The sequence below is a fragment of the Pelodiscus sinensis genome, chromosome 3 (genome assembly GCF_049634645.1).
Source record: "Pelodiscus sinensis isolate JC-2024 chromosome 3, ASM4963464v1, whole genome shotgun sequence".
In the NCBI taxonomy this organism is placed as follows: Eukaryota; Metazoa; Chordata; order Testudines; family Trionychidae; genus Pelodiscus; species Pelodiscus sinensis.
This window is the reverse complement of record NC_134713.1, coordinates 27,140,734-27,167,902: the sequence shown is the minus strand read 5'-3', so window position 1 is coordinate 27,167,902 and position 27,169 is coordinate 27,140,734. Positions and strand designations below refer to the sequence as shown.

The 27,169-nt window shown below is 42.9% G+C and overlaps 1 long non-coding RNA gene across 1 annotated transcript in view; it reads left to right on the top strand.

Moving 5' to 3' along the window:
• LOC142827770 (uncharacterized) overlaps window positions 1-27,169 on the top strand; it is a 55,636-nt gene that overhangs the window by 17,755 nt on the left and 10,712 nt on the right. The window contains exon 3 of the long non-coding RNA XR_012902519.1: window positions 6,097-6,281. This is a non-coding gene — a long non-coding RNA (uncharacterized LOC142827770). The remainder of the gene's footprint in view (window positions 1-6,096; window positions 6,282-27,169) is intronic.

The window sequence follows — 27,169 nt, the reverse complement described above, 5'->3', positions numbered from 1 at the left end:
ACCGGAGACACTTAGAGGTCTGTTGCTAATGACTTTTAAAAAGCGTTGGAAAGTCAACTGAGGGTAATGTGGTCGTGGAGGTTTCTGAGGCAATCAGGTGTGTGATTTACCAAAAGGTAGTTGGGTAAATTATAATCCTGCAGTAATTGCTGGGTTTTGAGAAAATGTAGTTTCCAGACTGCACCAGAGCCATTGATGGGCCTCTCATGCTCAGAGTTGTAGGCACTGGTGTATGGGCAGTCATGGGTAATGGTCAGAGTGAGGTGCCACGCCAAAGGTCAGAGCCAGAGTCAGCTTCAGGGACAGAGTGTAGGGGGAAAGACTGGGACCTGAGCAATGGAGGACAGGAACAGGAGGGGAGGCAGAGAACGGGCATGGAGGCAGGAATTGGAAGGTAGAGCTCAGGAGGTAGGTAATTAGGCAACAGACAGTCAGAGATTCCTCTAGTTACTCAGACAACTTCACATGCTCTTTCTGGTTTAAATAGAGCTTCCTACTCTGGTTCAGTATGTTTTCCCCAATCAGGAGCTTTGTATGTGGGGCCCTTTTGCACACTAGTGCATCACTGGCTCCCTTGTCCAGTTGTTGAAATGAAATGCTGGGTGGTGACTCTTGTCTGAGCACTGCCCTGGGAACCAGATTTGAGTCTGTGATTCCCACCCAACATTTGACCTTAGTTCCACCAAATGGCATTGTCATAAATTGAGTTACTCTCACCCTAGTTATTCTGGGGCACCCTACCTGTCCCAGTTTTGTGCTGGCTTATGAAACCAGACCCTGGCAACAAAAAAAAAAAAAAAAAAAGTTTAATTACACTCTCAGCAGGTGTAGACTGGTGTGCATTGGGCAAACTGAAATCCCGTTCATGCTGCCTATGGACATATTTAGAATCTAGTGTCATCAATGTCCATATTATTGTGGCTTGTTGTGCTGTTCACAATCTTCATGAAGCCAAAGTTGAGCCACTTGCTCCTGAATAGACCTGTGGCTAATGGACTAGTATATTCAGTGACCTTTCACTCCAGGAGCAGGTTGCACCTGGGCAGCAGAAATCTGGGATGCTCTGTGTTCTCCCATTAGGGATTTGCACAGGCCTATGGGAGAGAAAGACTAGTATGTGTATTAATATTTGTGTATAGCAGTGCTTACAGTACAAGAAAGGTACTGTCACATCATGCATGGGAAGGAAGGATACTGACAGTATGGAGGAAATAGAGGGGGCATTAATTGTTATGAATTTATCTCATGGATGAGATAATTTATGAAGCAGTGAGGTTCTGGGCATTTACTTCATGGATTGTTGTACATAGCTATATTGACAGATTGCTTTTGGACACAATTTCCTCGCTGTGCCTTACCCTGTTTATTTTTATTCTTTAAAATATACATTGTAGGATGTGATGTAGTGATAGCAATAAATTTTCCAAATTAAATAATGCCTTTATCTGTGATCATGGATGTGTTACAAATATAATATATAAATAAAACATGAAAGCACTGCCAGGCAGGCCAGCTGCCATTAGAACACTGAAACAACAATCGTAAACCAACACAAACACTAGCAAAGCAAAGTGCATAAGCCAAACACTGAACAGTACAAACAGTAAAACCAGTGACATCAAAACAATCCCCTAGCACCTTCTGTGTCTTGTATGTTTAGCATGCACTTGGTGGTGCTGCCTGGTGAGGGAGAGAGTCATCACGGGGGTGGAAGTATGCATTGAGCATGCCTAAACCAAGGAGGAGGGTAGATTTTTTTCCTGTCCGGCAGCTGCTAAGCCCAGTTGTGTGGGTCACCCAATCAGGTAATTGTTCAAAATGCTCCCGGTCTGCTGGCATGGTGGAGGAGGCACAGGCTATGGAGCAGGTGCAGCATGAACCTGAATTCTGCTGGACATTAACAAAAACAGTTGCTCCAACAGGGCTTTCAGATTGGCTGTATATCACATTGGACTCACTGAGATGGAACCGCCTGCTGATCTCCCAACGAACTAGCTCTTGCCAGCTCAGGGGCTCGTTCCTCCAGCAGTGCCTTGCCCACACTTACCGGCCCTTTCCATCTCCTGCATGCAAGAACTTGCATCCCTCCCAGTGCCACTCCCCTTGGGTACAGCCCTCTGGCGATGCCCCCTCTCTGGTTTCCTCCCCTCCAGGGAACTGCTTATGCCTAATCACACAACTCGTCTCAGTGACCCAACCCAGTCCTTAGTCTAACCCAGGGCTACTCAACATGTGGCCTGTGAGCCGCATGTGGCCCGCGGCCCATTTGTTTGTTTGGCCTGTAGTGCAGTTTGGATTTATGCAGTTTGGGTTTATGGGGCTCAACATGCAGCTCGCGGATGGGAGCCAAAACAGAAAAGTAGTCAGTATAATGGTCTTCTGTTAAGATGCATTTTAGTAGTTAAATTCCTGGACTGTCATTGCTCATTAAAAGTGGTGTCATATGGGTGGAAATCGGGTAAATGTTGCATTTTATTGATATCAGCAGAACTGACTTAAATGGGTCCTGTGTGTTGCCTTAAGCTTTGTATTCATTCCCGTCAGTGTGAAAGAAGCTATTTGCATATATATGCAACCACACTTAAGTTGTGGCCCTCGACATGTGCTGTATCACTGTGGCCCAGGGGCTTCCAAAGTTGAGTCTAACTCCTGGTCTAACTCCTTCCCGCAGGAGCAAACTACAGTCTGACTTGGCCACTCTCATCATCAGCAAGAGATGTGGGCCTGCTGCCTCTTTCTCCCCTTGCTGATCCTCTACAGCCCTAGTACCCCCTTGAGTCCCATAGTTAGGACCTGAACTCACGAGTTAATCTGGTTGGAGCCCTGGTTTGTCTCTGCACATCTCTCTCCATGGTATCGGTCTGTTAGGCAGCTTAGTCCATCTCCCTCAGAGATGAAGACAGACTAACCTCCCTCTGCCCTCAGCCTTTTTATACCACTCAGCCAGGCCCTGATGGCTGCTTCAAGCCTTCTCCTGATTGGGACCTGTCACAGCCCTCTCCAAGGGCTTTTTTAACCAGTGCTGGCAACCGCCCTGGTAAATCCTCATTAAGCCAATGTTCCTGGTCCAGGAGCTAAAACTATCTTCAGACTCTTATGCCTGCCTGTGCTGTTACCTTTGAAGAGGCAAGTAGAACAGTATGCTGTTGTACCAGTAAGTCACAGATGGCTCAATGCATGAACACACGAAAAATCCTTGGGGGCTCTCAAAGCCAAAAATGATTCTTTGTAAAATTGAACTTCTATATGTTGAGGGCGAAGTGTGTCAGATCCCAGAACTTCCCTGGACACAGCTAGGTTAATTGCAGTGAAAGGAGTGCACAGAGAATGGTGAATTAAAAGACACAATTGGCTTCATGTAGAAATTGCTGGCAACACATTTCCCTTTGAGGGAATGCGCAGACCATGGTTTATTACATAAACCCTTTCCCCCCAAGGCAAGGTTCCTTCCCCCTGGATTCCTCATTGCAAATAGTCCTTACAAACTATTGCATCGGTACAATACCATGTGCTTTAGTTACAATGTGCTTTCCAACTCCTGCATGAGGCTTCTCCACAAGTCTTTTTCTAATACTCACACAGAGGTCAGAAAAAGGAGGGAGAGATCTCACCTTTGAGATCTTGGGCTCCTTTGCTCATCCTTCCAGCCTTCTCCTGGGCCTCTCTCGCATCTCTTCCAAAGCCTCTTTTAATATTCTTCAGCTGATGAGCTGAATCTCCTCATTAATTGGTTAATCACCTGGTATTTAATCAATTATCTCTTTGGTTCATGTGGGGATACTTCCCAAGTTCACAGAGTAGTGATTCAGCTTTAGACTGCTCGCATGCTGTCACACTTTTCTATCGTTTCAGGCATTCCTCATGTTGGAGGATGTAACAATTTGTATGGTTCCAGAATGGCAAAGGGATATCTTATTTCAAGATGCAAGGCAAGTTAGCTGTGTATGCTGCAGAAGTTTTCAAACGTATGGTGACAGACCAGCACACAGGCCCACCGACAGCAATTCTGGGCCTGGGGCAGAACTCGGTGCTCCCTACCACCTGACCCTATCCTTTGGTCAGGGCCACGAGCCTTCCTCAGTCTGAGAAGCCCAAAGCATCCCTCACTAAAGCTGCTGGTGTGCAAAATCCACCATTAACAGATATGTGCCACTGCCTGCAGCTGGTAATGACTTTTGCATTGGTTCATAAACTGGCGATCCCTGCCTTAATATATACATAAACACAAACATGGAGCCAGAAACTTACCAAGCTCTGGGGCACCTTTTGCAAGTTCCCCAGTTCTGATGTTGGTTCCATGGTGGGCTGCTCCAATGGGGGGCATACAAAAACTCCTCCAAGCAGAGACCTAGGATGGGGTGCAGCCACTCTGATGGCAAAGACCCCCCAGGGACTAGTTTCTTCACCAAAGTCACGCAAGTAGCCTCATCTGGTGCCTGCTGGATCCCCTCCAGTCCTATGCAGGATTCAAGGGTGAGACAGTTGCCCTCCTGGCTGTTGTGAAGTGCTGGTGGTGCTGTGCTTGGCATAGTACCCAGCATCCAGTCAAACTGCACATAAAAGAGGCAGGATGATGGTGAGTTCCCAGAGGTGTGGGTTGCACCTCCTGCTTTCCAATAATCTGTCTGGAGCCGCTTAATCCTCTCCCTGCACTAGTCGCCAAACCAGTGAATCCCTAGTGCTGCCCGCTTCTTCGCTGTTCCTTGGCATGCATAGTCATAGCTGAAGCCCTTGCTAAAATTTAACTTTTTGCTTCCCTCTCACCCAAATCTGGCTGTGCTCCCTGATCAGGATGCATTGCACTTGGCCCAGGCTGACTTCTGGTTGATGGCCATTGCAGACACAGGAGAGTCCATGTGTTTTGCAGCTCAGGAATAGTTAAACATCAAGCTGCTGTATTTGACCAAGGAGGGTTTCTTCCATTTCCTGGTAGCTGATTGGATACTCTTGGGCTGGAGTGGACAAAGAACATTGACCCATGGGATTGTGGAATATCATCGACAGACTCTTAGGGGGATCAGGCCTGAGCTGCACCTACACTGAAAAACAATGGGTGTCTAAGTCCCAATGGACCTGGGCTTGAGCCCTTTGCCCCTGACCAGAGACAAAATTGAATGCAAATGAAAAGGCGGCTTGGGCTTGAGCCTGAGGCTAAGCCTGGACTTGCACTGCAGCATGGACTCACCCTTTGATGGGCAGTGGATCAGGTCCCTGGCATATTTCCTTTCTAAAGATACTTGTCTTCTTGCCGCTTTGTGGACTGCTGCTTTTCAGTAGAAACACCAACTTCTTCTCAGCTTCATGGATGTTTCCCTGCTGCACCCCACCAATCTGTATCTTGGCATTTGTCCCTTGCCAGCTTTTTCTGGTGCTGCTTCTTGACCTACCTCCCTTTCCCTAGCTCATCTAGCCTCTAAGGGTAGAGACAAAGCTCAGTTAAGGAAGCCTGGTAGAGATTATTAAACGGAAGTAAAGTCTTCACTGCCCGAGCAAGCCAATTCCATCCCCCATTTGCCGGCGAGGGCAATAAAGTTACCTGGTGGCGACCAGGGGGAGGCCAACGGGACGAAGAGTGCAGATGAAAAGTCATCCATCAGGCAAGGCAACGGTCAGTAGATGTGAAGTTCCATGTTAAATTGGGGCAGATCCTCAGGTGCTGTAAATGCGTGATCCTCCATAGGCTTAAATGTAATTAGGGTGATTTACACCAGCTGAGGATCTGGCTGTAATACTGGCTGCAATCCCATTTGCTTCAATGATGTGCATTTCATAACTGAAAGCAGACTGTGGCCCTATGGATTTAGTCCTGTGTGTTTTGCAAAGCTCCTTTCAGCTGCATCACCATCTGCAGCAGGTATTAGAAGGTATTTATGGCACACGGGACATAGGGATAGAAATGCACGAGGGAGTATGGACTGTATTTTCTAGGGTGTGTAAAACTTCTCAAATGCCTTAGCTGTCTACTGTTTATATGTAAGTTGCCCCCCCCCAGCCCCCCGCACACACACTTTCCTCTCATAGCTTCATTTTCTAGATTCTTTGTTCTGCTGTAATTAGCAAATGTTGCCAGTAATGCCTAGGCTCCTCTCTCCACAGAGTCGCACTAGGAATTGTGAGCAACGCACTCCATTTATCCGTCTCAAAGGATGGTTGCAAAATAGCTGACAGTACAAAATGAGGATCTTTCCACACTGCTACATCAGGGACAGTGATCACAAGTGACAAGCAGAAGGAAACAACTGCAAAGGCACTGATGAAAGAACTGAAGTGTGAAGGAAAAGGTCTGGAAACACAGTAGCTTTGCAGTGGTCTGTTCAGAACTAACTTGCTGTTGTGTCTTCAGTCAGAATGATGTGGTCTTGGAGTCACAAATCTTATTAATGTCAGGAAAAAATGCCCAGTGTCTAAATATTATTTTTAGGCAGATTGTCAGAGCAGGAGAAGCAGATGCCACAGATAAATCTGGCATATGGGCCTTGCTATCTTCCTTTATCATCCCCATCACCATAGTATTTAAATGCCTCCAAAACACTGAAGCCTTTGCCCTGACATTTCCCTTTATTATAAAAGTGTTGTCATTATTTGCACATGGGAAAACGCAGGCAGGGGCATTCAGTGATTTGCCCAAAATCACCAAGGAAGTTGTTGACAGTCAAGAATAAACAGCATCATTTTTTGACTCTCCTGCAAAATCATCCTTCTAAAAAGGCTGGGTAGGAGTCTATTTTTTCCATTAAGTAAGTTAAATTGCTTGAAATATGCATGTCTGAGCAGATATTGTGGCATTTGGAGCTGCTGGCAAAAGCCAGGTTTCCTGCACCTTTTACTTTACTCGTGGGTCCCAGCCACAATGGTATACTCAGAGGTTGTGTCTAGACTGGCATGATTTTGCGCAAATACTTATAACGGAAACGTTTTTCCATTGAAAGTATTTGCGCAAGAGAGCGTCTATACTGGCATGTGCCTTTGCCAAAAGATTTGCTTTTGCACAAAAGCATCTGTGCCAGTGTAGACGCTCTCTTGCGCAAGAAAGCTTCGATGGCTATTTTAGCCATCGGGCTTTCTTGCGCAAGAAATTGATGTTACCTGTCTATACTGCTGCACTTGCGCAAGAGGACTTATCCCTGAGCAGGAGCGTCAGAGTATTTGCGCAAGAAGCACTGATTTCATACAGTAGAACATCAGTGTAGGCAGGCAGCAAGATTTTGCAGAAAAGTGGCCACTTTTGCGCAAAATCTTGCCAGTGTAGATGCAGCCAGAAAGTGCAAGAAATTTTCCCGTGTGGCTTTTGCATGGCATCATGTTAGCACAGTTCTGCAGAATCAACTAACCTCGTGTGTAGTCTAGAACAGAATCTCAGCTGTGAAGCTCAAAAATACACATTTTGTAGGTAATTTTTTACTGATGTTTAACAGAGGTGGAAAATGAAGCACTGACAAGTTAAATGATGTGCCTGGGTGGTAATCTGTTCTAGTAAACTAGGTCTTGAAGACAGGAAACCTAGGTTCTAATCTTTTTTTCTGACAGAGAATTTTGATAGGTTAAAAAAAAAAGCCATACCTCCCTCCACTGTAAATTTTGGAATATCATAACTTGTCCCATCCATGCATAAATCCCTAGTAAAAAGTTGTTGTGGTGGGGAGATATCATAGACCTATTCTTGATATGACAGATACATTTCATAAATCTTGTTGCAATGCATGACAAATGAAGAAATCCTTGGAAAAATGGTTTGTATATCATTATAAACAGCAGAGCTGTTGTCATGCTGAGAAACCCCTGTATCAGCGGAGTCACAGCTTTCAGTGGTACATCACCCAGAGCTGTGACGTTTTCACAATTGATTTTTTCACAATGTTTTGAGTAAGAGAAAATTAATCAACCAAACTGTGTCTGTAGCTAAACTGCTGCTGAAAACTGCAGTTTTGTTCAACCTGCCCGTGGGGTTCTCTTCCATTTTTAATGTGATCATGCAACAGTCCAGTCAAAGAAATGGCTAGTACATGCTCACTGAGCAGCTGCTGCAAGTGAAAACAAGGTCTCTGGTGGCCAATGTTAAATATAAAGTAAATACCTCCTGCAGCTAGAACTCAAATGAACCAAAGAAAACAAGGGTTCCCAGAGCCCAAATGGAATCCAGGCTCTGTAGAAGTTAACGGCAAAACTCAGTAGGACTACGATTTTATCCAGAGTTCTTTAATACACACATTGGCTTGTGGATAATATGCACTGACATCATGGAGGGTGTGCTCCCTGTTAAGATTGTAAACTCTACAGGGCAGTGACTACCTTTTTGTTATACATGTCTAAGGTACCGAGTGCAATAGGGCCTTGATCCCTGAGATCTCTAGATGCTACCACTTTATAAGCAAATTATGACACATAGGGCAATAGAGTCTCAATACCTTTTTTCTTTGCTACAGCTACCTTCCCTACCCTGAAGAAGAAACCATCACTAATGGAACTCAGTTCCATTGCAGAGTCAATCATTCCAGAAATAGTTGCTTGGGTTCTTAAAGAACCTTGATTTGGCTGTGTTCAGACCTCTTGTGTTTGCTTTCCATGAGTTATCTTGCATTCCAAGCGATGGATTCTGGGGGAGATTTTATAGATGGAAGAGCTAGGGACATAGTCCCGCCAAGTTCTGTTGCCATACAGGCTGTACCATTTCTTTATTGCAGTCAGGCTCAATGAGCAAGTTTTCTGGTTATCGATTCTCCATAGCTAGTTTAAGGTGCACTATGAAATGTAAAGTATTCCAAGTTCTTCTAGTGCAGTAACTCTCAACCCTTGCAGACTACTGTACCCCTTTCAGGTGTCTGATTTGTCTTAATTATCTCCAAGTTTCACCTCACTTAAAAGCTACTCACTTACAAAATCAGACATAAAATACAAAAGTGTCACAGAACACTTATTACTGAAATATTGCATATGTTCTCATTTTTAAGTATAAAATACATCAATTGGAATATAAATATTGCATTTACATTTCAGTGTGTCATATATATAGAGAGCAGTATAAAAAAGTCATTTTCTGTAGGCAAATTTAGTTAGTACTGACTTTGCAAGTGCTTTTTATGTAGTCTGTTGTAAAACTAGGCAAATATCTAGATGAATTGTATCTTCGAAAAACTTTAATGTAACTCTACGGATACACGTGCCTCTGATTGAGAACCACTGTCCTAGTGTTCAATGCAGCCACAAATTTTAGTGTTTACATTTTCCTTCCTTCTTACTTTTCACTAATTTAACAAATAGGACTTCAAATGGCCAATGGTAAGTGGCATCACTTCTAAGCTATGGCGATTCTTTTCTCTCAACTTCTTTATTTTATGTACAGTACAGAGCTAATGCCAACAGTGAAAGAGCTACTTTGAATGCTTCTGTAATCATTGATTACTGAGTCATCATATACATAGTTGCACGTATCCTCTAAGGCTACGTCCACACAACGAGTTGTCTTGGCATTAAATATGCTAATGAGGGACTAATTTGCATGAGTCACAATATCATTTGCATATTTTGTGCCGATCCGTTTTTGCGCTGGGGTTTTTGTGCAAAAACAAGCAGTGTGACAGTTTTATTTTTGCGCAAAACCCCCTTTTTCCACAAGATCGATATACCTCCTTTTGGGGGGCATAAGGATGTGGTGGGAAAAGGGGGTTTTGCACAAAAAGAAAAAGTCCACAGTGCTTGTTTTTGCGCAAAAACTGTAGCGCAAAAACGGGTCAGCAGAAAATATGCAAATGATATCACGACTCATGCAAATGAGTCCCTCATTAGCAGGGCTTGAGAAACGGCAGCAAAAGCCGCTCACCAGCCCCGCACTGCGCATGTGCAAGAGCATCATTGCACATGCGTGCGCCGCCGGTAAACGGGGCATGTGGCCGAAGCCCTGCTCATTAGCATATTTTTTGCCGAGAAAATTTGTAGTGCAGACATAGCCTCACTGAATAGTTCAGTGTTTCTCAAACTGGGATCCACAGCCCGGTTGATCAACTTCTCTCTCTTCCCCCTTCCCAGTGCCTTCTGGGACCTGCAGCTCAAGGCTAACACAGATTTACCTAGCTTGGTTCTGTATGACCAAGTGGCCACATGGGTAGCCAGGGAGGCTCTGCACAATGCCTCTGTCCAAGTGCCAGGTCTGCAGCTCCCATTGACAGGGAACCATGACCAATGAGAGCTGTGGGGGGCGGAGCCTATGGCCATAAGAGCAGGGTGTGGCACCTCACTGGCTTGCCCATGTACCAAAGGACTACAAAAACCTGGAAGCCACTTTCTGGGAGTCACAGAAAGTGCTGATGGGATCCTGCACATCACCTGTACCACAAACCCTTCATCTCCAGCTCCACTCTAGAGCCCCCGGTCCCCCTCAGCTGGATCCCTCATACCCGCCCTGCGCTCCCACTCCCTGTTGCTGCACAGAATCCTATCCTGTACCCAGGCTCCCTCCTGGAGTTTGCACCCCACAGTCCCTCCTTCCCTGAAATCCCTTCCCCATCCCAGAGCCCTCTCCTGCACCCCAATCTCTTCATCCCTGACTGAAGCTCTTCCTCAGCCCAGTGAAAGTGAGTGAGTGTGGGGGAGAGTGAGCAACAGAGGGAGAGTGGGATGGAACAAGTGGAGGAACTTGGAGAAGGGGTGGGGCAGTGAAGAGATGGGCCAGAAGGTCCTTGGGTTGCTAAAATTTGAAGTCTGCTGGAATAGTTAATACTAGATCCATACCATACCAATTTGAAAAGAAAGCTGGGCTAGAGAACATATTCCATTTTGTATAGCACAAGCAACAGGATATTACTAGTAGAGAAAAATCTTAATTTGTTGATGTCTGTGTGGTGTTTTGAAGTTGGAGAGCATTAAGTACTAAGTATTAAATCCTCTAACTAGACTTTGCTCTAACAGGCAGAGCTGAGATAAAGTCAAGGGAAAGTAATTAATATTTTGTTGGTAAAGATACTGACAATCGAGATCCTGAAGCCTACATTTTCAAAAGTGACTAGTGACTTTGAGAGCCTCAAGTTTTGAACCTTAGAAACTTGAAACACCTTAAAGGATCCTGATATGCAGAGAAAAAAATGTTCATTGTTTCTAAAATCAGGCCCCTGTAAGCTATCCTGGGTTGGGTACCAATAAAAAAGCACCCAGAAGCATAATCCATTTTGAAAATTTAGGCCACTGTATCTGATTACAGAACTGTCTGAAGTACTTACAGGGAAGCTTCCTTTCAAATTCTTGAAAATAGGCTGAATTTTGTGCAGAAGTTGTGAACATTTGCAAGTTTTCACCTGGAAATAAGACAGTTTTAAACATTTAAAACAGTCTTGTTTTCATTCAAAAATTGTTCTACACATGAATGAAAAAATAATTTCGAACTTAAAGTTCTGTTTTTTCCCAAAGAGCAATTGTGCACATGGAAATAGAGAAATTAAATGTTCATGTTTAATTGCAAACACATGTTGGGAGGAAGAGAAGAGCAAAACTGACAGTGTTTCTTAATTTTCACAATGTAAAGTATCACATTCTTGCACCATAATTTGCTGCATTAGCAATTGATAAAATCACAGTACATTACATTTTGCCTTGCAAAATATGGCTGTAACCCTTCATTTCTGGAACAACTTTTTATGGCCAGTGGGTTTTTTTTTCTCCCTGTTCTGTGGCATATGACATAGCAGCTCTCCATAAATCATAATTACTACATTTTGTCTTCTATGCAAGCATTTGCTAATCCAACAGGAACATGAAATGGTTTCTTAAAATTTGGTTAGCAACAGTAGTTGCCAAGCACAGAAACCTTGCTTATTCTATTGAAAATCCACGTTGTAGATCCTAGAAATATATGAATCATTTCCACATATGAAGTATCTCCTTCAGCACAGTGTTTTGATTCATTAATAGCTGATTCAAGTTGGCACAAGAGCTTTCTCTAGTGAAAAATTAGGTTCAAATAACTGTTTTTTGCAGCAACTTATACACTGTAAGCCTCTCTCACTAATTGGTCTGTAAGCAGACTATCTGCCTTTCACTTCTTTGGCAGCTAAAGACCAAAAGGGCTGTGGAGGTGGGGAGTCCAAGCTATGGCAGAAGGCAGAATATCACACCACTTAAACAGACCAATGGCCAGTAAGGAAGGGGACAGAAAGAGGCATGAGAAATGGTGGGGGGGGGGGAGGGCTATAGTGAAGGGGGTGAAGAGGAAAAGGAGCAGAGAAGTGCAAGCAGTTGGTGAAGGGCCTGAGGGAAGAGGTGGAGTGGGGCAGGAAGAGGAGCAGTGTGGTTGGGACTATGAGGGAAGAGTGGGACATAGGAGTGAGGCCTTGGGGTAAAGTGTGGGGGAGGCCACTGAGCGGGCACCCTTTCAGTAGTGCTCCAAAGGCAGCAGGCCAGCAGCATGCCTCCAGAGGGAGATGCACCATCCTGTTTGGGGCCTTGCCTCTTATCCCCCCACTTGTAGCTGTGTGCTAAAATGCGTGGACAGTTTGAAATATCCTCATGACTAAGGCTGAGAGCAAAGGATCAGCAGCGGAGGATGCTTTGCTCAGGAAGCCTTGGATTTTCAAAAGGGCTTCAAGGACATAGCCAGTCAACACCCGGTGAAATGCAATGGGATTTGGGTGCCTAGAGCTCCAATTCAGCAAAGAACTTGGGCACATCAATAGTTGCTTTGGTGAATCAGTGGTCTGTATGGCTGGTCATAGTGTGCAATTGGAATACGTTTTATACTTTCTTTTTAAAGTTACATTAACAAACTTTAAGTGTCATTGTGAAGCACTTAAAGATCTGGAAATTCCAAGGTTGCAATTGTCTGTTTTTAACTCTGTCCCCTTGCATGTCTGCAGTATAATACAACCAATTGGTGCACACTGCTACTGATCACATACCGTTAGCTCTCCATGACTCCTGTTGTAAGCCTTGAGTCTGCACAGGGGCTGCTAGCATTGCTTATCCTTGGCATGGTTTCACCAAATCTCCCTAATACATTTCTATATCAGTTCTTCTCTAAAATGTGTGGCTTATGGCATAGATACCTACTCCATGGGTTCTCCAGAGCTCAAGCACTTCCTGGAAAAAAAAAGGGGGTGCTCAGCATATGATGTGCCAGATTGCCCTTTTGGGAGCCACAGCACTGTGGCCCCACCCTGCTTGGCCACTTCCCCCAAGGACCCACCTCCTGCTCTGCTTTGACACCCCACTCCTGCTTAACCTCATTATCCCCAAAGCTCCTCCCACCCATTTGCATATGGGAGAGGGGCAGAGAGGAACACCCCCTGGCAAAACCAAAAGTCAGCATCTGTGACTTATACAGAATACTTGTGTGGCAAAGTTCTTTTGGGCAGACATTTAAGATGATGCAACACTTTGTAGTCTGTGTGCAGAAGATGCCAAATCCTGTGGCTAAGAGTTGATTGCTTGAAGATGTAAAGGGTGAATTCCTGGCTTACTGAAGTCACTGGCAAAAGTTCCACAGAAAATGGTAAGTCCACCCACGAGCTGCCAGAATGACAGACTTTGGGGCCTTCTTAGTTGTGTTTTAATGTTTAAAATACATGCACAGTACTCAGGTGCCCAACTGATAGGTGTTACATCTTTACATAAATGCATACGAAGATTTACAGCTATAAAGAGAAATGAAGGTCAAGGCCTAGCATAAGACAATGCTATCAGACCTGACCTTCTTAAGCATTACTATAACAAAAACTGTCTCACTTGCCAGGCAAAAATCACATGGTGTTGGCTATAAAATAAATAAATGCTTTTCACATCTTTGAAGCACTCAGCTCAGAAACATTCTGGGCTTAACTAAAACTATTTCAAGTCTCTAGACCAAGGAAAGCTGGCAGGGAAGTTGCTTTGTTGACACATCAGATTATATAAATGTTCAATAGCTTTTTCTATGTGTGTGTCCATGTGTGCATGGGGAGGCAGGGCGAAATAGCATGGTGGTTGTCCAAACCAGAGACCCTGATGTCCAGACATTCCATAATAACTTTCACATTGATGTGTTAAATTGTTTAAGGGAGGAAGTGCACCTTGATACTTACTTACATCAGGCCAAATTCAGCCCTGGTATATGTGGGTTGAATTGTCATTGACTTATGCTGGATTTATACCTGGGCTGAATTTGATCCCATAACTCCTCCACGGAAAAGGAATCTTATCAGCCACTTTGTGCTGCATGATGGCTTTTGAGGGTACAGCATGTACACTGGCTGAATCAGTCCTTCCAGAAAAGACAACATCCAAGGTAGCGTACCTTACTCAGTTCAGCAATACCTGGTAAGCAAAAGAGCCAAGTCAGGCTCTGGTCTCTATACAGAAACACAATATTCATTTTAGTTACAGCTGAGTGAACAATTAATTAATTGATTTTTCAGGTTAGTGACGGAACTAAAAAAATCTGGAATAACATCTCCAGCCCCCCCCCCCCCCCCTTGGTTTGTTCAAAAATACCTTCTTCAGCAAATTTACTATTGACCAAAAATATGTGATCCAGCTGTAGTTACAGTGCCGTGCCCAGTCAGCTAGCGCTGCAGTGTAACTTAACCTGTTAGGTTGAGCATAAGACAGGGAACTAAAAATGCCTGAGTTCTCAGCCTTGGGCTGGCATGCTTTCCCCATGTGACCTTAAGCAAATAATTTAAGTGCAGGGGCTTTAGAAGAGGCCTCTAATTTTGTAAGGCCACAGTTTCTGGATGACCAGCATTGGGTGGTTAGGGCCTGCTTTTCACTTATCACTTTACCTGGAGTCAGTAGAATTTGCAGCCAGGTGCTTTGCACTCAGCTGTCAGGCCAGCAGTTAAAAATAGAGAAAGCTCAAAGGCCACTTTTAACACTCTGTGCTTAAAACTTCCCAGCCTCCATTTTCTTGTGTCTAAAAGGGGTAGACTTACCTAGCTCAAAGGAGTGTTGTGATTCAATTGCTTGGGAGATGATTAAAGCACTTGCAAGCTGAAAATTGCTAGCTATTGTTAATTTGCAGGCTAAAACATTACGGGTCAGTTAGGTCTGTGAATAATTTAGGAGAATGTTGTAGAGCTCACAAAAATATGTAAGTCTGGAAATAGAAGAGTAAACTAGGGGCAGGTCTACCCTTACAAAAGCTACAACATAACACAGGGGTATTGTGATTAAATTATAACAGTAATTTGCAATTGCACCATTGAAGTGCTTTAGTGAAGATGCTACCACACCAGGGTGAGAGCTACTGCAGTTAATTTGCTTCCATGAAAGGCGGTAGCTATGGTGACAGGGAAGCCCTCCCAAAGACACAGTGCTCTCTAAACCAGGGATTAGATTGGTACAACTGTCACTCAAGGGTTTGTGGATTTTTCACATCCCAGAGCAACAACACAGTTATATTGATGTAAGTAGACCTGGCCTCGGTTTTGATGTCTTTCACTGATCTGTAGAAATTTAACTGACTGTAATTCCCCTGGGTGAGGCTGGAGCCTCCTGTATGGCCCCTTTATGTTGATATTTAGGTCTGGTAAAGAGGACACAGCAACATCTGGGGGAATTCACTTAGCACACAGGCAGTGTAGGGATGATACACATGCCCTGGTGCTCTACTTCTCTGCAGAGCCCTGTGTAGGTGCCAGGAGATATGTCAGCCTGTCAAGATGGGGAGTGGCTAGAGCACACTGGAAATTTCAGCCTTCAGGATGGGGACACTGCTGAATTAGAACAGCCCGAGAAGTCATATTGTCCCTCAGAACAGTCCAGAATCTAACTTAAGTTCGCCTTTCCTCCCCTTCTCCTGGGCTGGGCCTTTTGAAGTACACCTTCTGAGAGAGTCAGCAGAGGATCTGTCTGGCCCCTTGGCTTAGAGAGCTATGAACTCTACTACTATGCATATAATGATGCACCATGCATTTATGCTGTCAGTGCCTGGTAACTTAACCAATTGGCACATTGCTACTACAAGTTCTGAGAGAGTTTTGTAACACTGAGCAGCTGGAGCAGAAAAAGTTCTCCCAAGAGCAGTAAGTTCTGCCTGCCAGACAAAATGTTATCAGTGGCCACCCAATATCTAAGCATTCTGCAATACCTGGACAAGATTCGTTCATTGACTTCCATGTTGTATTTCATGTATCCAGTAGCTTTCATCCCTTTACATGTTAGTGTCATTTTAGGTTGTAGTGCGTGTGTGGCCTACTATATACGTTGTGTTCCACTTTAATAATTCTTTTTTCAGGATCTTGTGATTGTACAATAGCAGAGCTTATCCAGGTTTTTTTTTTTTCAAGTATGGAACAGGGATTTTCTTGGCATATTGCATTGTGCTGTGGGAGAGACTAGAACAGGGAACTAATCTCCATGCTATCACTGTGACAGTACACTGAAGAGCAAAGTTGGTAATAAATCTACACCCCATTTGTGTGAGGTGTTTTTTTTAGTTTAGCAGCCACAGTGATTTATTTGTGCAGTTTCCAGAGAAGGAGAGAAGCCACTGAAAGGCCAAGGGACTGAAGTTAACGGTATGTCATAATATATTTAGCAAATGATAATGCAAAGGATGAAAAATAGTGAACAGGGGGAGGAGAAAATTGCATTCCCTGGCTGGAAAGCTATTAAACATTTACAGAAAGGGAGCACACAGTGTGTGTGGAATTTTCTTGGCTTTTCCTTTATAAATTAATCACTGCAAACCTGTAGAGAATCACCTAATAAACCATCTTGTTAGTCTTTAAAGTGCTACATAGTCCTGGTTTTTGGTCATGCAAGGTAGTTTATTAAGACTTGGAGATGGATGAAACAAGGGACAAATATAAGTGTATGAGGTTTAAAAAAAGAAATTGAATACCAAATGAGAACCCTTTCAAATACAGCCTGTGAGAAGAAAAAGGAAGCCTGGGGAAAAATTCTGAAATATCTATTTCCCAATTTTTACTGCAATACATTTGCCTAAGGCCCTGTTTGAATGGGCCTCCCTAACTAATATTATACATTTGTTTTCTAAACCCCTTTTCTAACACAGGATAAATGATTGCACATTCAATGTGAAGGCAAAAGGCTGGGGAGACGGATGTACAATAGCCTCTACCTTGGCAGAGACCTGGAGCTGAACTTGGGCCCTTCAGAGTTAAAAGCATGGGTCATGTCAGCTGGGACAGGGTCAGGCTGGAGGACTACAACTAAGGGAGAGAAAGACAGCTCTAGGGCAGCAAAAACCTTGGTCAATCAGGGGCAAAGGAGATAGGGCTGCTGTTAATTAATTGGGGCCAGCGGATTTCACCTGAGGCTGCCATGGAGTCTTTTAAAAGGAAATCCTCCCCACCTGCTGGGGGTGGGTGGGAGAGAGTTTAAAAAAAAAAAAAAAAAAAAAAAAAAAAAAGGGCAAGCAACTTTGGTAGAGATAGCACAGTGGGTATGAGGTGCTCCAAATGGAGTTTAGGCCCACCTTTTCTGGGCAGCCTGAGAACCTAGCTGAGAGCAGGAAAGTATTGGCCCCTGTGTCCTTTGTAGCTGAGGGACCAGAGCCTAAACCCTGCCAAGGGCTAGTGATGCAGTACAGAGACTGCCTGATGAAGGACTGAGCAGGGTACTGGGACCCAGGAGTGAGGTTACCCTGCCACAGAGCTTGAGCTAAAGCTCCAAACTTTAGTCATTAGACTTGTATCCACTTTTGAGCAGGCAGGAGGGGGTGGGGATGGGGGATAGACATGTAATAAACTGGCCAGTGGGCAACCAGTGGTCTGTGCTCAACATCCTCCACAGCAGCAAACAAGGAATCCGTGCAAAAGATGCCATTTGTCTGGTTCCACAATGGAGTCTTTCAATGGCATCTACTGTGAGGAAATGTTGTGTGACTTTGGGCCCAGGATACTCCCTTATCAACAGAACAACAGTCTCTGGGAGCCTGGTTCTGTTGGAACCAGAGGCTGGTGCAAGGAGCACTAGAGATCGTGCAAATGGTCCTTGACCTTGGCTATGGCAAATCCCATGTCATGGGCACAGAATTTCAATGGGAAGCTAGAATCAGTGCTTGTTCCTGTCAACCTGTTCCTCCCAACCTGAGCCTCTCCATTCAAAAGCTCTGCTGTCTCATGAGAAAAGCAGCTGATCTTTACGATAACTCAGTTGATCAACTGAACAAGTTCGAGAGACATGCCAAATAGGCAGGAACTTTTAATGGTTATTAATGTGGCCAAGGTTGCCTAAAACTCCCTGGCTGTGTCTACATTGTCATAATTTTACACAAAAGTGCCCGCTGTGTCTACACTGGCGGGGAGTTCTTGCACACGAACAATGACGTTCTAATGTGAAATCAGTGCTTCTTGCACAAGAACTATGATGCTCCCGCTCAGGAATAAGCCCTCTTGAGTAACTGTTCTTGCGCAAGAGCCCAGTGTAGACAGGCAACATGAATTTCTTGCGCATGAAAGCCCGATGGTTAAAATGGCCATCAGAGCTTTCTTGCGCAAGAGAGCGTCTACACTGGCACGGATGCTTTTGCGCAAAAGCACATCTCTTGCACAAAAGCACATGCCAGTGTAGACTCTCTCTTGCACAAATACTTTTAACACAAATACTCTTGCGTTAAAAGTATTTGCGCAAAATCTTGCCAATATAGATGTAGCCCCTCAGTCTTATTGTGAGGCTCTGGTCTTAAGAAAGCTCATTGTTTGCTAAATCTCCCAGTCTAAGTTTAAAGGCAATCATGATTCTGCCAGCTCTACCCTCTTGTTCAACTTCCATTTCTTTTTCTAGTACCCTGCACAATATTGTAGCATTAGTCATGCATTCAATAGCTACATATACTTGTGGCTTTATCCAGCAACTTCCATTGACTTCAGGGGGTTTGGGATCAAGACCTATCACATTCTGTGCTAGGATTTTGTGTGATGGAAATATAGCATTTAGCTAAAAGGGAATGGATGAGCATGGAAAGGAGGCTTTTTTTGGGGGGGGTGGAGAGCCTATCCTAGCTTCTAGGCATCTTGTCATATGTTAAAGCAAACAAACCATACATACCATATAAGCAAAAATAAACTCACCCTCCCCAAAAGTAGGAAGGAAAGCAAACAGCACATCAATACCAGCCTTCAATCTAAAGTTCCTTCCCAGAAGCCTGGGAACCAATCCAGCTTTGCTGCATGTATCTTCACTAATCCAATTGTCTTCCTTTATAAAGTAGCATTAAATGTCATGATAGTGTGAGAAATGTACACCAGTAACTGAACAATAGTAGAAAAAGCTCAACTAAACACATGAGAATTGCCAGACATTCTCTGCATAGTATATTAGTGTGGCGATAGGTTAAACAGAGTCCACTGTGTTCCTTTTAGCAAGAATTCCTGGGATCAGATCAAGAGTGGGACACATTGGAACTAATGTTCCAATTCTGAGGTGTATGTAGTTAGTCTGGAGTCAGAGAGGTGTTTAGAAACATATAGACAACTGGATCCTGCAGCCATTACTAGAGGCAAGACGCCTATCAGTGCTCAGTGGCTTTTTCATGTGAGCAAAAGACTCTGAGAGGACTGTGGTTAGAAACAGTGAGAAATGCCCCTGATTTTATCACTCGCACTTTGGAATCTCTTCTGTCTGAATAGCATCCAACATTTGTGATTCTTCAGTGTGCAATTATGAGCTGACAGCTCTTGGCAAATCACACATCATGGCACTAGTGATGCTTTGTGAATAGCTGCAGTGTCGCTTGAACAAGGAGTTAACTGAACAAGAAGTCATTTTTCACGGACAAAGATTGAGGATACTAAGGTATGGGAGGGAACAGAAGATTAGCTTAATGTAGCTGTGGATGCTGGAATAAATAATTCAAGAGAGAGTCATCATGAGATATTTGAAAGGAACCTACTGAGACAGGCTTTTTGGCTTGCAGCCTTTAATACAGAGCCTGGTTATAGTTGTTGCTGCAGCAGGCCTCTTGGTCAATTTAACCCTTCCTTTTAATTTCAGTGCTGTCTTTATGGGGTTGGGTCAAAATTTTGCTATGTAAAATGTAAGGCTGTGTCTACACTGGCGCGATTTTATGCCAAAGCGGCCACTCTTGCACAAAAACTTGCTGCCTGTCTACACTGGCCTTGCAAGTAAACTGACATTCTACTGTATGAAATCAGGGCTGCTTGCACAAGAACTATGATGCTCCTGCTCAGGAATAAGCCCTTTTGCACAACTGTTCTTGCGCAAGAGGCCAGTGTGGACAGGCAACATGAATTTCTTGTGCAAGAAAGCCCTATGGTTAAAATGGCCATCAGAGCGTTCTTGCACAAGAAAGCATCTACACTGGCATGGATGCTCTTGCACAAAAGGACCTCTCTTGGGCAAAAGCACATGCCAGTGTAGATGCTTTCTTGCACAACTACTTCAATGCAAGAACTCTTGCGCTAAAGAATTTTTGTGCAAGATCACACCAGTGTAGACATAGCCTAAGAGTATCATAAACAAGTAGAGATGGGAAAGACCTATTAGATCCTCTTCTGCTGCCCTCAGACCAATGCAGGTTTGTATACTACCTTTTTTTCTTTTCTTTGTATATAGATATTTACTTAGGTGAAAAGTGTAAACAGGTAAACTTTCTTCACACATTTTCCAGATATTTTATGATGTTCTTCTCTGAACTCCTTTCAGTATCTTCTTGGTAATAAGATGCTAACTAGTAAACTCAGTATTTTTGATGTGGATGCACTGCAGCCATATACAGAGGGCCTTCTGCCACTTGATTGCTTAATGATTCTGACTAAGCAGCACAGAGTTGCATTGACTTTTTTATTTTATTTTGCTGCCACACTGCATTGCAAACTCATGCCTACTTGCTCTCCTTTCTCACCCCAAAAGATTGCATCTTCCAGCATTTCCAATTTCCAGGTATCTGTTAGTATATGTTTTGGATTATTCTCCTCCTATTTTTTGCATTTCCCTACATTTTGCTATTTATTGCATTCTTAACAAGTTAGGAGCAGCACAGAAACTATTTGCTTCTGATGTGTACGTTTTGCCAGAATTTCTTACTGGACCCTTTTGAATAGCTATTTTTGTGGTCCTCTTTGTTTCCTAATTATTCAAACTGCTTTTTTATTTTTCTGGTGGGAGAGAGGTTTTAAAATCTCATAATCTCAGTGCTTCTTGAATCATTGGAAATTTATCATCTGCCCCATTTTTTAATGCACAGATTTCTCTCTAGCCCCTATTTCCCATGTCACCACACCTTGATGTATTTATAAAGTCCCTTTTAGCCTCTTTAAATTCTTTGTCTGCTATGGCTGCATAATTCTGATCTGCATTGTAATAGGTATAAACTGGGGAAAGAGCGGCATGTGAACCAAGAGAGTTAATCTGGAATTATATTAATAGCAGAATTTGTCCCTCACTGATTAGCTGATATAAAAGAGACCAAGCTAAGGAGAATAGAGCTATCAGGCGATGTCTTAATATTCCTATAGAGCTCAAGGCTGTAAGAAAAAGTAGATTATGAAATGCTTATAGAGATAAAAATGACCTAAAGACTAACACAGCTTAAATCAGACATTTTAAATACTCTACTGTTGCATAGCTATGGGGTTTTTTTCCCAGTCACTGCATCTCAAGATAGCAATTTAACCCTTTTGTTGCCATTTACCACTGCAGTTGCTGTGCAGAGTTTGAAAGTAACTAGTCTTTGAAGTGCTCCACACATGGGGTAAAATATCCCTCTCATCCTCTGATCTTCCTCCTTTCTCAAATGATTTCATTCAAAATTTTGGGCTATGATTAGGCAAAGCACTTAGTTTCAAGCTTAATTTTAAGCACTTGAGTATTTCCACTGATGTAAGTGGATCCGAGGTCTTGTTAAAGTATCAGGTGAAGACATACTTTTAACATTTGAGGAAGTAATTGATTTTGTATGTGAAATCAATGTGAGTTTGGCCATGAACTTCAGTGGTGCCAGAATTTCCACCCTATGGTTTTCCAATGGGTGGGAAAGGCTCCCCACGGGCCTCAGCAGGAGTTTCTAGTTCATCCTGTCCTCGCCCGTGACTCCAGGCATGCTGGGAAATTGTTTGAGATCTCTGGTAGCCAGTATTGTACTCCATAGGGTCGGACCACCTCAAGGCTCAGTCTAGAGTTCCTGGAACAGGCAAACTCCAAATGGAGGCCTAGTTGGTTATTTTCAATGATCCAGAACCTCAAAGAAATTGAGGCCCCTAAGTCCCTTTGAAATCAATGGAATGTTAAGCACCTAAATACCAAGAGCTGGGCCATTCTCCCTACATGTGTTACACTTTGTTGTTTGTTATTGATATTGTCTTAGTGCCTACAGGCTTCAGTCAGAAGTCAGGGCCCTACTGTGCTAAGCTCTGTACCAGTGTAACAAAAGGACTGTTCCTTCCCTGAAGAGCTGGCAGTCAAAGGGAGCTCTCTTTTTTCTTTTTACCCCAGTACATTTCTGACCATCAGTCTGCCTTGCCATCTGTGTAAGAATTGCCATACGCAGTCCTGTAAGGCATTTTCATTATTCTCTCTCTCTCCGGGAAGCAGTTTGAGATCCTTTATATAAAAGGCGCTGTATGAAAATGCTGAGTTGAATTGAATTCATAGCTTGAATCAATTCACCTGAGGATATCATTTTAGTCATTATGCTGGTGCTTCGGTGATTGCCTGAGATAGGCTTTCGTTTGATTCCCTGGAGGGATTCAAGCAAGAGATGAGCTCAATCCAAACCTGAAAAACACTAAGTGCTATATGTTGTATGAGTTGTTTAATATTTTTCTTACAGCAGAGCCCCAAGGCCCTTATCAGAATTAGGGCCCTGTTGTTTTACTGTAGAATATAGCACAAACATAGACAACATGGTGCTGGCCCTGAAGAGGGACCTCCTAAGAGTCTCTTTGTTCTGATTCACTGAGGGTTTATAAGTAACCTTAAGTCCTGCAGTTAATCAGTTCCTCAGCACACATACACAATCTATTTCTGCCACTTTTCAGCTATTTCAGATTGCTCTTTAAGGATTTAACTTACTTAATTATTTCAGTTTTGTTTTAGGATACAGTAATGAGCAAATGTCTGGTTTTCCTCCATTGTTTTCAGGGACCCAGACACAGAGAATCGGTTTGTTTGTTTTTTACTGGATTAATCATTAACATTTCAAAAATTAAAAACAAAGCAGCCTGACTCAGTCCTGGAACAAAAGCTACCTTATTAAAAAGAGATTTCTAGAAATGTCACAAATGCAAAGTTCTATGTTCAAACCTCATATAATTGGTATCAAATTAACCTTTCAGAGATTAACATAATGACACAGTAGTTCCTGCTGCAGTTTATTAGTTATAGTTATCTTTTATTTCTTTAAAATGTTTCATCTTGATAGATCCCAAAGACCAAGGCCGCATTATGACTTTCGGGGGCTCTAGGCACTTTTGCTTTTGTGAGCCCCTTCCTCCATAAAAAGAAAGTATTAAAAATTATTTTTGATATAACTTTAAATACTTCAACATTTTATTTTTTTCTGTTTTAGGCAAAATGTAATAGATTTTCATGGGCCCTAAAAGTTTCATTTTTTTCTGATGTGAGAAAAAAATTAAAACATTTTCTTCGACCCTAAAAGTTCATTTTTTTTCTTCTGATTTTAAAAGAAATTAAAACATTTTCGTGGGCCCCTAAAAGTATCGTGGGCCCTAGGCACTGTGCCTACTGTGCCTAATGGATAAGTTGGCCCTGCCAAAGACCTTTACAAATGCAGCCAGAGAGAAAATGTGCCTAGGGGCCAAATACATCCAATACATACATTGCTAGAGTGACCTTAGGGATGAATGTACCCTATTGCTATGTTCACCGACCATTCCAATACGGCTCTCCCAGAGCTGCAGAGTAGTTGCTTAATGGCAAACAGCAATATTGCACATCAGGACAATCTGCAAAGGCTTTGTGGTGTATGGCAGCACTGTTCAACCTTCCTCTCCATCCTGCCAAATAATTCAGTCCCACACCTCAGTGCCTGTGTGAGAACCCACCATAATGGATCAGCTTATGGTGAAAAAAGCACCATGTGGAGGCTCTCTTGGTCTTTTCAAGTCTTTACTAGATCCACGTGGTACAGCCTCTGTTTTGTTTCTTGTTCCTGCATGGCAGATTTCATCATCAGCTACCCTTGCCCTATTCGTAACCTGAAATGATACTTGCCATTTAGCCAGGAGATTTGATTTCAAGGATGGCAGCAACAACAAACCCTCTCACTGAGTTTGAATAGTCATATTAGGAACATAAGAACGGCCGTATTGGGTCAGACCAAAGCTCCATCTAGCCCAGTATCCTGTCTGCCAACAGTGGCCAGCACCAGGTGCCCCAGAGAGGGTGGACCGAAGACAATGATCAAGCAATTTGTCTCCTGCCATCCTTCTCCAGCCTCTGACAAACAGAGGCCAGGAACACCATTTCTATCCCTTGGCTAATAGCCTTTTATGGCCCTAACCTCCATGAAATTATCTAGCTTCTCTTTAAACTCTGTTACAGTCCTAGCCTTCACAGCCTCCTCTGGCAAGGAGTTCCACAGGTTGACTACACGCTGTGTGAAGAAGAACTTTCTTTTATTAGTTTTAAACTTGCTACCCATTAACTTCATTTGGTGTCCTCTCGTTCTTCTATTATGGGAATTAATAAATAACTTTTCTTTATTCACTCTCTCCACACATGATTTTATATACCTCTATCATATCCCCCACCCCGTCGCCTCTTTTCTAAGCTGAAAAGTCCCAGTCGCTTTAGCCTCTCTTCATATGGGACCCGTTCCAAACCCCTAATCATTTTAGTTACCCTTTTCTGAACCCTTTCAAGGCCAAAATATCTTTTTTGAGGTGAGGAGACCACATCTGTTCACAGTATTCAAGATGTGGGCGTACCATAGTTTTATACAGGGGCAGTAAGATATTCTGTGTCTTATTTTCTATCCCTTTCTTAATAATTCCTAACATCCTATTTGCCTTTTTCACCGCTGCTGCACATAGTGTGGAAGTTTTCAGAGAACTATCCACAATAACTCCAAGATCTCTTTCCTGATTTGTTGTAGCCAAATTAGCCTCCATCATACTGTACGTATAGTTGGGGTTATTTTTCCCGATGTGCATTACTTTACACTTATTGGCATTAAATTTCATTTGCCATTTTGTTGCCCAATCACACAGTTTGGTGAGATATTTTTGGAGTCCCTCACAGTCAGCTTCTGTCTTGACTATCCTAAACAGTTTGGTATCATCCACAAACTTTATCACCTCACTGCTTACCCCTTTCTCCAGGTCATTTATGAATAAGTTGAACAGGATTGGTCCCAGGACTGACCCTTGGGGGACACCACTAGTTACCCCTCTCCATTCTGAAAATTTACCATTTATTCCTACCCTTTGTCTTTTAACCAGTTCTCAATCCATGAAAGGACCTTCCCTCTTATCCCATGGCAATGTAATTTACACAAGAGCCTTTAGTGAGGGATCTTGTCAAAGGTTTTCTGAAAATCTAAGTATACTATATCTACTGGATCCCCCTTGTCTGCATGTTTCTTAACCCCTTCAAAGAACTCTAATATATTAGTAAGACGGGATTTCCCTTTACAGAAACCGTGTTGACTTTTGTCCAACGAATTATGTTCTTCTATGTGCCTCACAATTTTATTCTTTACTATCGTTTCGACTAATTTGCCCGGTACTGAAGTTAGACTTACTGGTCTGTAATTGCCAGGATCGCCCTTTTTAAATATTGGTGTCACATTAGCTATCTTCCAGTCATTAGGTACGGATGCCGATTTAAAGGATAGGTTACAAACCACAGATAATAGTTCTGCAATTTCCCATTTGAGTTCTTTTAGAACCCTTGTATGAATGCCATCCGGTCCTGGAGATTTGTTAGCATTAAGTTTTTCTATTTGTTCCAAAACCTCCTCTAATGACACTTCAATCCGGGACAGTTCCTCAGATTCACCACCCACAAAGGACGGTGCAGATTTGGGAATCTCCCTAACGTCCTCAGCCGTGAAGACTGAAGCAAAGAAATCATTTAGTTTCTCCGCAATGGCTTTATCATCCTTGATTGCTCCTTTTATATTTTGATCATCTAGGGGACCCACAAGTTTTTTAGCAGGCTTCTTGCTTCTAATGTACTTAAAAACATTTTGTTATTTCTTTTTGAGTTTTTGGCTAGCTGTTCCTCAAAATCTTTTTTTGCTTTTCTTACTACATTTTTACACTTGATTTGACAGTGTTTATGCTCCTATTTATCGCACTAGGATTGGACTTCCACTTCTTAAAAGATGCCTTTTTGTTCCTCACTTCTTCTTTTACATGGTGGTTAATCCACGGTGATTCCTTTTTAGGTCTCTTGCTATGTTTTTTAATTTGGGGTATACATTTAAGTTGGGCCTCTATTATGGTGTCTTTAAAAAGTTTCCATGCAGCTTGCAGGGATTTGGCTCTAGTCACTGTGCCTTTTAATTTCTGTTTAACTAACCTCCTCATTTTTGTGTAATTCCCCTTTTTGAAATTAAATGCCAGAGTGCTGGACTGCTGAGGTGTTCTTCCCACCACAGGAATGTTAAGTATTATTATATTATGGTCACTATTCCCAAGTGGTCCTATAACGGTTATCTCCTGGACCTGATCCTGCGCTCCACTCAGGACTAAATCAAGAATTGCCTCTCCCCTTGTGGGGTCCTGCACCAGCTGCTCCAAGAAGCAGTCATTTAAGCCATTGAGAAATTTTATCTTTGTTTCTCTTCCTGAGATGACATGTATCCTATCAATATGGGGATAATTTAAATCCCCCATTATTACTGTATAGAGGTTTTTTTTTATTTTGGTAACCTCTTTAATCTCCCTCAGCATTTCAATGTCAGTATCGCTGTCCTGGTAAAGTGGTCGATAATATATCCCTACTGCTAATTTCTTATTATTGGAGCATGGAATTACTATCCATAGCGATTCTATTGAACATGTTGATTCATTTAATATTTTTATTTCATTTGATTCTACATTATCTTTCACATACAGTGCCACTTCGCCACCCACCCAGCCTGCTCTATCCTTCCAATATATTTTATATCCCGGTATGATTGTGTCCCGTAGATTTTCCTCATTCCACCAGGTTTCAGTGATGCCTGTTATGTCAATCTCCTCCTTTAATACGAGGTACTCTAGTTCACCCATCTTATTAGTCAGACTCCTAGCATTTGTGTAGAAGCACTTAA